A 13,386-nucleotide genomic window follows, 5' to 3' on the forward strand; every position below is an offset into this window, starting at 1 on the left:
TAATTAAATTCCTTATTAAATTGTATGCAATTTTAAGGGTGTTACATAGTGGTATCAGAGCATGCCGGTTCTTCCGGTCAGGTTTTTGTAATGTTGTTTGTTTCCTAGTATGCGACATGTATGTGAAATGTTGTCGGTACTCTTTTGTTTTTCTAATCAATTGTTAGTAGGAAAGGGATTGAAACAAGTGAGGGATAAGCTTCTGCTTCTCTGAGATGTTTCAGGTGTGGAGATTTGGTTCGTCGTGCCACTGTTTGCTAGAGTGCAGGTTGGTGGATAAGTCAGTATTGTTTCTTGAGTTTGTTGAAGATGGAGATTTGATGTTCATATCAATTGCTACAACAAGATTGTGATGTTTCCAGAGTTGGTGATAGTGGAGAACTAATGTTTCTATCTATAAAACAAGTAGATGAACTATTGAAAGATGAGGCCCAGATGTTTGCAATGTTTGCATCTTTTCAAGTTGATAGTAAAGCTTCAATTGTTGATATACCTATTGTGTGCGATTTTTAAGATGTATTCCCTGAAGATATAAGTGAAATGTGTCGCATCCTGCGAAAAAACAACCGGCGAGACTCAAATAAAAACACAACACAGAGCCGCCACTGCGCGTTATTTATCCCAAAATAGGGAAAGGAAACGCTCAGAGAAACCTGGAAAGGAAATGGTCTCGCGACCAAAGAGAAAGGGTAAGGGAGTCGGTTACGCAAGGGGAAGGTATTAGCACCCCTCACGTCCGTCGTACTCGACGGGATCCACGTCCTAGAATAAAGAATAGGTTGCTAAAACATCACACACACACACAGGGAACGCAGGTGGGGTTAGGAGAAGGGAGCTCGATAGGACGTCGCATCCTATGCCTACATATCTTGTCTGGAACAAGAATCAGAGCCACTGTAGTTCGGCTTACGCACGCCAAACAACACAAAACACACAAACAGATGGCAAACATGGAGCCTGACAACCACTCGATGGAATTACGTCAGCATCCGAACCAAAACATACTCAAAAGGGCAAACGTGGAGCCCGACAGCCAATCATTGGACTTACGTCGGCATCCGAACCAAAACACACAGTCAGATAACAAGTAAACGCACGCAAAAAAGAAAAAGGTTGCCCGGAGTGGTCTCGCACAACCACCTGCCTACATACCTCGTCTGGAACAAGGATCAGGGCGATGTAGTTCCCCTTAACAGGGGAGAAACTCTAGCCTAACCAGACAACAGAGGGAGACACAACACTAGGGAGACTACGACTCGAGCCTAGATGTTGTCATGCAAAGTCGCCCCTAAGTTAAGGTTTCTATCCTACTTGCATAAGCAAGCCTATCCTAACCAGGAAAGAAGCAAGCACACAAGCATACAGGCATATAAGCATACATCAAATGAGAACAAGCATCTCAAACAAGCATATCAATCAGATATCCACATAGCACACACTATAACCAAACAAGTGGGCTCAATCAATAGGTTTGACTGCCTCAGCAAGTCATCTGTACAGGCTGGGTTTGCTCTTAACCTTGCCATTGAGGGGCTAAGGTGAAGCAGATGAAAGGTGAAGTGAGGATGAGACCTCACAGCTCTTATCCCTGAACAGGGAGAGCTTCTGACAAAAGAGCATGGGTCCAGAATGGGGGAACCCTTCTATACTCAAAGACTCTGACACAATGTGCACTGCACAGGATCTTGGGTTTGTGCCCCAATGCATCAACACACAGCCGTGTGAGCAGAAGGACGACTCACAGAATAGTGGGGGATAGATTGCATATCCCTACCTTCCACCAATTGCCTCATAGAGGTCTTTCACCTGCTTGGCACAAATGTAAACAACCACAATCATTGCCTCTTAAGGAGGGCTTCAGACAGTTTGCCCGGCCAAATAACAGACCGGGTCTCCAGACTACATGAAGAATAGAAGTCCTACCTCAAGTGGTTTAAAAACCAAGCAGCAGCAAGCAAGTTCTTAAAGAACTGTAAGCAACTAAATGTACCTGAAAACAATCAAGTATCATCAGTACTCAGACAGACAACAATAAACAGCAAATGTTAATCAGTCAGACTATACAGATCAAGCAACACAGGTTAATGCACACAAATGCAAGCTACAAGCTCAAGCTCAAGCTTCACAACCTACAAAACAAAGTTATGTTAGTGTACAAACATCAAACAACATCAATTGAATTGACTTGGATCATTCTCCATACACATTGCACCTTTTCATCCTGAAAAATCAATCAAATGTTAGAAACTAGACCACTAGGCCAAGCCTAGGGTCCAAAGGTGACAAAAATGTCTAAACAGCAAGGGATCTATAACCAAAGTCAAATTAATGTCAAACAAAAGCCAACACCATTAGTCCCATGCTCATACCATTCACCATATCCATTTCATGCACAAAACAATCTAACTTAGGCCAAATGTAACATCAAACATCCAATCAGAACTATTGCATTCAATTCCATATCAAAACAATTCCAAAAATCCTCAAATAATTTACACCTAAACAGGGCATATTCAAGGTATAGCATGTCAATTTTTAGCTCAATTGGACAAAAGGAACTATGTCAATGAAAATCAATAAAAACAGACACAATTACATGAGCCAAATCACAACATCAACACATGCATTCACTTCAAAAATTCATAAGTCCATGAAAACAATAAAGAAATGAATGGGACCAAAAGCATCATGTCCTATCATGTGTCTATAACCAGCATGCCAAATTTCATGTTCATTCAATACCATATGAGCATTTCACACCAAATTTACAAACATGTATCACATGAACTTGCATAATTGGCTAACAGAGATGAAAAATACCAATCAATTTGAAAATGCAATGGAAAAATCCAGAAAAATACACATAGCATCTTAACATGTTAATGAACATCCATGCAAAATTTCACATCAATCCATCAAGCATAGGTCATGAAAATAAATCCAGAAAGATGACCTAGCTAGGTGTGACACAAATTGTCACACCTAGATTCAAAAATTCCTAACTCAAACACCAGGAATCCAAAATTCACAAAATTTACATGTAAATCACCATTAGCCAGTCCACAATCATCACAAAAATTTTCAAGAATTTCTTTTAGAGCATGAGGATTTCACAATGAAAATGGTAGAATGTGTCAAAAATACATACATGTCAAACAACCCTAAGTCAAACCAATTTTTTCACCAAGCACAACTTCCAAAAATAGGTCAACAAAATTCTACAGGGAATTAGGAAGTCAACAAAAAAATCCACACATTTTTTGGATTATTTAAACATTTTTTATGAATTTTTTAAGGTGTTTGTGATTTTTTTTAAAATTATTTGGAATTGTTATTAATTAATTAAGTGTTCAATGGCATTATGGTAATAAAAATGAAACAGGCCAGAACGCACAGCACAACTTAATGTGCTGGCGCTGTACAATTGGTTCCCCTCCCGCGGGAAACAGCGTTCAAAAATCACCCTGCAGCTTATCGAATCAAACTGGAAAATTTTCCAGAAAGTTATCTCCTTCTTCGCGCGGCAATACCGTTCATCACCTTCCAACATGATTCCAATCATTTCTTCACCAAAATTAACAAACTAATAACTGTTGGAAAGGTTTAAACGCCAGGATTCCAAATATGTAAATATCTTTTCCTAATTCCTACTGTACTAACCGGATCGATCGTTTAAAGTTTCACATATCAAGCTTCGAATCAACATAACTTTCTCTACACTAATCTATTTCACAAACCAGAAGCATCATTGAAATCCACATGAAACAAGCTACAATATGCACATAAACATGAAGGCAATGGTGATATTCGAATTCTGACCTTGATTTGAAGGCAGTATCGAATTGGATGTTCTTTGCGCGTTTGGATGCGAAACAGATACAGCATATGCTCCAAGAAGTTGAATGATATGATCAGGTTCGAGTGAATCAGCTTCTAATGCACGAAATCTTGATTCACCATTGATGGAGCTCACATGAACAGTTGCGATTTGAAGCTCTTTTCAATCCACTTTCCAAAAACAGTTGAAGATGATGATGAATGGAGATCAACACAAAAAGAATCTTCGAATTTGATCAAGAATTGAGAGAGATTTGGTGAATTTGCCTTTGATGTGTTCTTGAAGAATTTGAGAGAATTTGAAGAATTTGATGTGATTTTGGGAATTGTGATTTTCTGTTATGATTTAGTGATGATTAAGCTTATATATTCATGATTAATCCAAGCCTTAATCACACTAATTAATCAAAATGGACATGTTTAGCATAAATGTTAATTTCAAGCTAGGGGCAAAATGGTCATTTCATGTGCCAGCTCATGACAGCTCACTGCCACCTCATACACCTTCTAAACACCTGTCATGAGCTATTGCCACTTGTTGCATGCTCATTGGAGGTGTATTTCTCATTTTCACTATGTGATGGCTTATGTGTTCATTTTCAAGTCCATTTCAAAAGCCAATTTCCAAACCATGAAGCCTTAGCATTTTATGATGATTCCAACAACTTTCAAATGCCATTTGTGAAGTGTTGCAAAAATCCCCACTCAAAAATTCCAATTATTTCACAAGTTGGACAATTTTGCCCCTGGTTCATTTAACTGTCCAGTTGAAATTTGACTTTTTGCATTGACCTTTTTTGAGAAAATCCAATTATGCACCATGAAAGTACATGTCAAATTGAGTTTGTGCATATAAAGAACATTCAATTTGGACACTCCATGTGGAAGTTATGGCCTCCTGATTATGGGTCATTTTGAAATTCACTGAGCCATAACTTGACAACCATACATGGGATTTTCAAGTTCTTGGACTTTTTGAAAAGTTGAGAACAAGATATACAACTTTCATGTTGAACAATTTTTCATTTGAAGCTTCCTTGGACACGTGGTCTTGAGGTCAAAAACTTTCCATTTTTGGAAACTTCTATTACAAGTCACTTTCTATTTTTGGCAATTTTTGTCCTGACTTGATTTTCTCCATTCTTAAGCTTTGAGATGTCAAATAACACTTGTTCCAACATGAATGAAGTGTATCCAACTCATTTCCTCCTCCAAATCCATCAAATCATGTACAGTTGACTACAGTTGACTTTTCAACTGATAGATGAATCGGGCAATGCATAGATCAATCTGAGCTCCAATCCTCAACTGCAATGGCTCAAGGATGAAACCCTAGCCTTAATAAGCTTCATATAATCATAAAATGATCCTCATCTCCATCATAAACCCCATCTCCTGATCATGCCCTGATTGGCCTAATGCAACTGATTAGGGTTGACCAGTGGTCAAAACCCTAATCTCAAGGAATCAGCTTCAACATTTGATAATGACAAACCATGATGATGATGATGAATCATTGTAATCAAGATGAAGACCAATCTTCTTGAGAATCACAAAACCCTAATTTCAACTTCCACATCCTCAGATGGCCAATGATCAGTCAATAAACCCTAGGCTTGCACTTTGACTTCCTCATCTTCTGACCAAGACTTGGGAGTATGGCTTGCACAATGTAACCACATGATATGCAATATGCAATGCCTAATGACCTAAAATGATATGTAATATGTTAATGCTAGTCCCAAGAGAGGAGGGCAAATTTTGAGGTGTTACAAAATGTCGTCAGAGCGCGGGCTTGAGTTTGCTATAGATTTGGTACCAGGTATGATTCCGGTGTTTATGGCTCCTTATCAAATATATGCTTTAGAGTTAAGTGAGTTGAAGAAGCAATTAGAGGATTTTCTTGAGAATAAGTTTATTCTTCTGAGTCTTTCTCCATGGGGTGTGCCTGTGTTGTTAGTCAGAACGAAAATTTTCATGATCTGAAGAAAAAATTGATGTCGGCTCATGTTCTGATTTTTTCGAGTCCGACTGAGTCTTTTGTTGTGTATTGTGATGCTTCTTTTATGGTCTTTGAGGTGTATTTATGCATAATCGTCAAGTTGTAGCATATGCTTCAAGGCAACTCAAAGTGCATGAGAGGAATTATCTGACACATGACTTAGAGTTGGATATAATTGTGTTTGTGTAGAAGATTTAGAGACATTATTTGTTTGGTTAGAGATTTGAGGTGTACAGTGATCACAAGATTCTAAAGTATCTTTTTGATCAGAAAGAGTTGAATATGAGACAGAGGAGATGGCTTATATTGTTGAAGGACTGTGATTTTAGTTTTAAATATCATCTTGGTAAAGCCAATGTTGTGGTCGATGCATTAAGCAAAAATACATTGCATATGTTGACATTGATGTCTAGAGAGTTAGAGCTGATATAAGAATTTCGATATTTCAGTTTGGTTTCTGAAGTCACGCCACAGAGTGTGAAATTGGGTATGTTGAATCTTACAACAGTGTTCTCGAAGAGGTTAAAGAAGGTCAAAAGACTAATTTGAGGTTGGTTGATTGATTAACTTTAATCAACCAAGACCAAGATGGTGAATTCATAATCGATGAGAATGGTGTGATCAGATTCAGATATACGATTTGTGTTCCTGATGTGCTTGAACTTAAGAAGAGTATTCTTGAGGAAGGACACCGAAGTGGTCTAAGTATTCATCACAGTGCTACGAAGATGTATCAAGACTTGAGAAAGATCTTGTGGTGGCCTGGAATGAAGAAGGAAGTCGTCGAATTCGTGTATGCATATTTGACTTGCCAGAAGTTAAAAGTTAAGCGTCAGAAGTCGGGGTTTAATGCAATCATTGTCTATTTTAAGAGGAAATGAGATAACATTTCAATGGACTTTGTGTTTGGATTGCCGAGGATAGTGAAGGGTTGTGATACTATTTGGGTTGTTGTGGATAGGTTGACTAAATCGGCTCATTTCATTCGGAGTCGACTTAACCATCTGTTGGAGAATTTAGCATAGTTGTATATTGAGAAAATTTTCAGTATGCATGGGATTCTATCTGGTATTGTGTCTGAAGAGATCTGAGGTTTACGTCGAGATTTTGTGAGAGTTTGAAAAAGGCTTTAGGTACGAAGTTGCATTTGAGTTCTGCTTATCATCTGCAGATAGATGGCCATACATAGGAGACTATTCAATCCTTAGAAGACCTATTGAGAACTTGTGTGATAGAACAAGAAGGTGCTTGGGATATATTTCTACCATTTATTTAGTTTACCTACAACAACCGTTTCCATTCGAGTATTGGAATGGAACCACTTGAGGCTTTTGTGTGGTAGGAGGTGTAGGACACCTTTGTGTTGGTATGAATCTGGTGAGGGTGCGGTGATTGGATATGAGATTATGCAACAAACTTCTGAGAAGATCAAGATGATCCAAGAGAAGATGAAAACTTCATAGAGTCTCTAGATGAGTTACCATGATAAGAGGAGGAAAACACTTAAGTTTCAAGAGGGAGACCATTTGTTTTTGAGAGTTGCTCCAGTAACCGGTGTCGGTCGGGCTTTGAAGTCTTGAAAGCTCACGCCACATTTTGTTGGTCCGTACTAGATCTTGTAGAGGATTGGATAGGTGGTCTATCAAATTGGATTTCCATCGTCGTGTGCTAATATCATGATGTGTTTCATGTGTCTCAATTGAGGAGATACATTCCAGATCCTTCTCATATGATCCAAGGGGACGATATACAAATGAGAGAGAACTGATTGTTGAGACATCTCACATGCGGATAGAGGATCGAGAAGTGAAATAGATGTATGGTAAGGAGATTTCCTTGGTGAAGGTGGTGTGGGGAGGACCAGCTGATGGAAGCATAACTTGGGACCTTGAGAGTCAAATGAGGAAGTCGTATCTGACTCTATTTTCTTCAGGTAATTTTTTAGGACGAAAAATTTTCTAAGTGGGGAAGACTTGTAACACCCAAAATTCGATTAATTAATTTAATTGAATTATTTGGAACTTTATTTAATTAGCGGGGGCTTTAATTATTTGTTGTGTGATTGGACGGGGTAAGTATCCTTGGAATAGAGGTATAAAGAGAGTAAGAGTTTGGTATAGTTGTTTATAATTAATTAGAATTTTAATTGTTTGTTAGAATAATTAGTATTTTATTTGAATTAATTATTTAATTAGTAAAAATAATGGAATTGGATGATTGGTGAGAATTGGAGAAAGTAAGTGGTAAAAATAGAGAAGTTGGTAATGAGATGGGCAAAGTTCATAATTAAGCAAAGTGTTGGGGGAGTATACATTCTAAAAGTTGGGGAAGAGTTAGGTTTTTAGAGAAACATCATATACGTAGAAAAGGGGCAAAAGAGGAGAGGAAGAGAAAGCTAGGAAATTGAAGAGAGAGAACTCATAGAAGTTGCATAATCATCGTTGATTGTTGAAAATCTAAGGTAAGGGGGGAGATTGCTTCTTTAATGGGTGTTTAAGCATGATGGGTAGAAGGAGGAGTCCTTAACCTCCAATAGGATTGGGTGTTATAATGCTTGATTCTGAATTTGTTATTGTATGATGAATTTTGTGTGAATTTTTTTGCTATTATATGTGCACTATTTTCTGTTTTGAGATGTTAAATGTTTTCCATAGTGTTTGAGGCTTTGGAAGGTTTGGGGTAAACATGAATTTATGAGATTGAATAATTTTGTTGATTCCAATATATGAATTATTGTGAAATTTCTATTTTAATCATTGAATAAGTGTAGTATATCGAATTTTGAAATTGGGGGTTTTCACTTAATTGAAATCGGAGGTCCGGAAGGCCTACTACAGTGAAAATTGTGTTTTTTTTTCATGGGAGTGTAACTTCAACAATGTGGGAGCAAACATGGAAGAAACTTGTTATAATATTAAATTTTTGTCTTTGAATTAGATTGTTCTAGGATTAAAGAGTAGAAGGATTTTGTAGTTTTATAATTGGTGGAGAAATCCGGAAGAATATCTCAAACCTCATTCAGGTTGTAATTCATTTTGAGCATTGTTTATACTGATTTTCAATCTAATAGCTTATTGCAAAAAAAACGTATTGGTGTAACCGATTACAGTTGAGCTGATAAATTATTTTCAAATTTTCGTAACTGTAACTGGTTACGGGTTTTGGTTAACCGGTTACAGCTGCTGTGTTTTCCAGAAATCCTGATTTTTTGTTTCCAAATGTTTTCGTCATAACTTGAGTTTCGTGACTCGGATTGAAACGTGGTTCAAAGCATTGGAAAGATAACACAAAATACTATCAAATGGTAATGTTTTCATAGGTTGAATATGAGGGAATTACTTGAATAATTGACGAAAATTACATGTATAATTGTCCTGCGATTTATGCCATAACTTTTGATTCGTAGGTCTAAATGACGCGCCATTTGAAGTCGTAGAAAGATAACGCCCAGAGCTGAATCATTGCAGTGCTTGGTGACATAGTTGAAGGGATGTGATGTGCCTACTGTATGGATTTATGTATCGAATTATGTGATCGTTAGAGAATCATTATGTTTATACGATGATGTGTCGTTATGTTGCCGAAGTAACATGAATAAATGCTTATGAAGTTACAATTGTTGAGTTGCTACTGTTTATTGTTATTTGTTGTTGTATTTGGTGATTATTTTGGTGATAATGCAAGGATCAATAATGAATTGTTGAGCATGAATAATTATGGTAAATGTTAAAGATGTTGCATATTTAATTATGCATATGCTATGTTTATGTGGATTATGTTGCTGGTGGCATACATGGTTAAAAGAAGGGACAATGTGTATGTGTTTTTGTTGCATGCTGAGAGTCCATGCATTAATTTTCTCCCAACTTCGGTTATTTTTGGTGAGCCTTGATTATATGGTAGTGATCAAGTGCGAGTAGCTGGTTCTGGTGGGAATCGGTGAAGCGTTACCTATGGTGATGGTAACGATTTTGGTGTGCTCTGGTTCCAAGAGGGACCTAATCCTATGGTGGGAATCGGGGAGAGAAATGAACATGAGTGTTCATATTTGATACCACATGCATGTTGAGTCGGTGTTGAGTATATTGTATAAATGTTGCATTTGTATTGATTGCTGTTGATATGTGATGATAGTCAGTCATTGCATGAATTTAGTTTAAGAATCATATCAAAACAAGTGAAAGATGAGCCAAAATGAAGAAGAAAGACCAAAGAATGAAAAAAAATAGCTAAGTGTGAGGATTGTGGACTTAGTGAAAATTTGGGTGAAAAGCGGAGCAAAAAGAATGCAGCTGCAGAAAAAATTACATACACCATCGTGCAGCATCGCGCGCGTGAAAAAGGCTTTAAAAGTTACATCACGCGCGATGCAAGTCATCACGCGCGTGATGGTCCATTTTTCTAGTCTTTTTTTTGGCGCGTCTGATCCATTTTGAACTCTTTTTAAGAGAATTTTTGCACTTTGATAAGGGTTGAAAATTAGAGAGCAAAGCACGATTTGTAGAGCATCAAAGGAGATTTTTAGGGCATTTAAAACCATTGGAGGCCATTACTCCAAGGAAATTTATATGTTATTTTCATCTATCAATTGTGGTATTGTAATCTGAGTTATGAGTAGCTAAGCTCATCTAGGTTAGGTTGTGTTTTGATGAACTTTTTTCAATATTGTTGGGTAATATGTTGATTTTACTTTGTATGAACCTTTTGATCTATAATGCCATTCAATTGCTTATTGTTCTTAATTCTTTTTATGTGAGATACTCTTTTAATCTAATTTTGGCCACATAGGGAATACTGATCATTAGTCTATGTGTTGGATCTAGGGAAATTATTGTACATATGTTAGTTGAATAGGAATAGGACACCCTAAGTAGTGGCATAGGCAATTAACATTTTGTGTATCATCAAGTTTTTGGTGTCGTTACTGGGGACTGTTGATAATTTTAACAAGGCGACGTTTGTGCAATGTTTAATTTTGTTTTTTATTTTGGTTTCAATTGTAAATATTATTTTTGTAATTAGTTATTTTTGTTTCTTCTTAAGTTCTCTTTCCTATTTTTTCTTTTTTTAGTTTATTTTTGTTTAATTTTTTATCTAGGGCAATGCTACTAAGGTATTCTTCTTTTTGTTTTGTATGTGAGGTCAAGACAGTAATGCAAGAGGACATATATGCTACCTTGGCAAAGTTTGAAGCTTATTTAAAGGAACTTGCAGCAAAAACTTTAATTCAACAAAATGCAAGAAATTATTCAGAGCCAGAGCCTTACACTGATCATTCATGGGAAGAGGATTCATCATCTCAGCTTGAAGAAACCTTGACTCGGTTTATAAAGATGACTCAACTCAATTTCGAGAAAATCAATAGGCATCAAGAAATCGTGTGAAGTAACATGGAAACAACCTTCGATAAATTAGAGATGTAACTTGGTCAAATATCCATACAGTTAGCATTAAAACTGAAATCTAGTGAAGATTTCTATGAAAATATTTTGGATAGTTCTAGATATACGGAATTTGAAAGAGAAGTCAAATAAAAATGTGGGGTATTAGATGAAAGAGAAGTTAAAGAAACCTTGAATAAGTTCATAAAGATTACTCAAATCAATTTCTAGAAAATCAACAGACAAAAAGAAACCTTGCAAAGGGACATATAAGCATTCTTCGAGAACTTAGCTATACAACTTGGTCTAGTATCTAGCAAATTAGCATTAAAATTGAGCTCTAGTGGGGAGTTCGATGGGAAAAAATTAGATAGTCCCAAAGATAAGGAAATTGAAAGAGAATTCAAACTGTAATGTGAGATCGTCGATGAAGGAGGAGTTGAAAAAGAGAAAGAAGAAGAAAATTGCACACCATCTGATGAAGAAATAGAAGCAAGAATAGAAGAAGTGGAGGTAAAAAATATGTAGGAGAATAGCGATCCAAAATGCAACGGAAATTAAAATTTTCTCCTTTAGTGATCCTTACGAATGGGCATGATCAGTGATAGAATCTTTACCTCTTATGGAGATTGAAACCCTTGATGCAAATCGAAGGAGTGATCACGAACGTTGAATGATGACAACACCTATACTCAAGCCACATGAACAAAATCCTTCAGTCTTAGTGCTAGCTGCTACGAATGAAGGCTTTGAATGAGAGAGAGAGAGAGAGAGAGAGAGAGAGAGACGAAATCCAATGCTTCTACACAAGGATTTTATTTATAGAACCACTTGTGTGGGCTGCAAGTTAAAAAGCCCACTTAAGTGTATGTGGCCCATATCTTATGATATACCAAAATCACTTAAGCGTGTGGTACCTTGCCATATTTTGTATTCTACTTAAGTGCGTCGTACCTTACGATGTTCTACAATTCACTTAAGTGCATCGTATCTTATGGTATTCCTTATTTACTCTATCTCTCATCAATCTATCCTTTTGTGTGTGACCCTATAGGTTCTCGCGACATTGATAATTATATTAAATCACGTATTTAACATAATAAATAGTGAGTGGTATCTAGCAACACATCACTGCTACCCGAGACACGAAAAATGTCATGTGATATGACAATCCTTTTGTGATAATACTTATGTGTACAATTATCCTTTTGCCCTTATGTCTATATTGAGCACAAGGCATAGACCGTGTCATCCTTGTCCAGTTCAATATTGGGCCCTTAGACATTTATCATGTTACGCGGGATGGGCAAATTCCATCTAGGTCACTCATATCCCTCAGCATGCTTCGTGGAGTACCCATCAACTGTCTTTATGGTCATCCAGTTACGGACAATGTTTGATCAATAATAAGGCACTCGACTCTACATCTAGGATCCATAGTGGTTTCAGGTCGAATGGTGGTATACACCACTATCACCATGAGAATAACTTATGACATTTTGCATAACATTCTATATAGTATTCTCATAGCGGGTCAATCCAGTATAAATATTACTCTTAATATTCATACCTATGTTTAAGACTTGATAACTCCTTATCCATGATCCATGAGATGTGATCACCAGTCTATATACATAATAGTCTTAATGCTTTAATGTTATCCCACTTTACAACAAAGCTCGACTACGAATAGTTTAAGAATAGTATCATTATGTTTAATGGGATCTCATGATTAAGTCACACTTGATACATTAAACTCTAGGTACTTTATAAAACAAATATAATAAAGAAAAAGCCTTTTATTATTAATAAATAATTCGATACAAGTACCAAAAGTATTAGCCTCTAGGGCTTACACCAACAATCTCCCACCAGCACTAGAGCCAATCAGGCATCTTCATATAATACCAGGAAGATGATCATGCTCCCACTAACCTTCTTGTATACACAAGGCTTATCTTCATTCTTGATGAATCCATATTGTTTTACTGTTTCATCAAAAAGAAGATTCCATCTTCTGGAAGCTTGCTTCAATCCATAAATTGATATTTGTAACTTACATATCTTTTGGGCTTTTTCTGGTATGTCAAATCCTTCAGGTTGTGTCATGTACACATCCTCAAGAAGATTCCCATTAAGGAAAGCAGTTTTTACATTCATATGCCA

Source organism: Lathyrus oleraceus, chromosome 1 (genome assembly GCF_024323335.1).
Source record: "Lathyrus oleraceus cultivar Zhongwan6 chromosome 1, CAAS_Psat_ZW6_1.0, whole genome shotgun sequence".
NCBI lineage: Eukaryota > Viridiplantae > Streptophyta > Magnoliopsida > Fabales > Fabaceae > Lathyrus > Lathyrus oleraceus.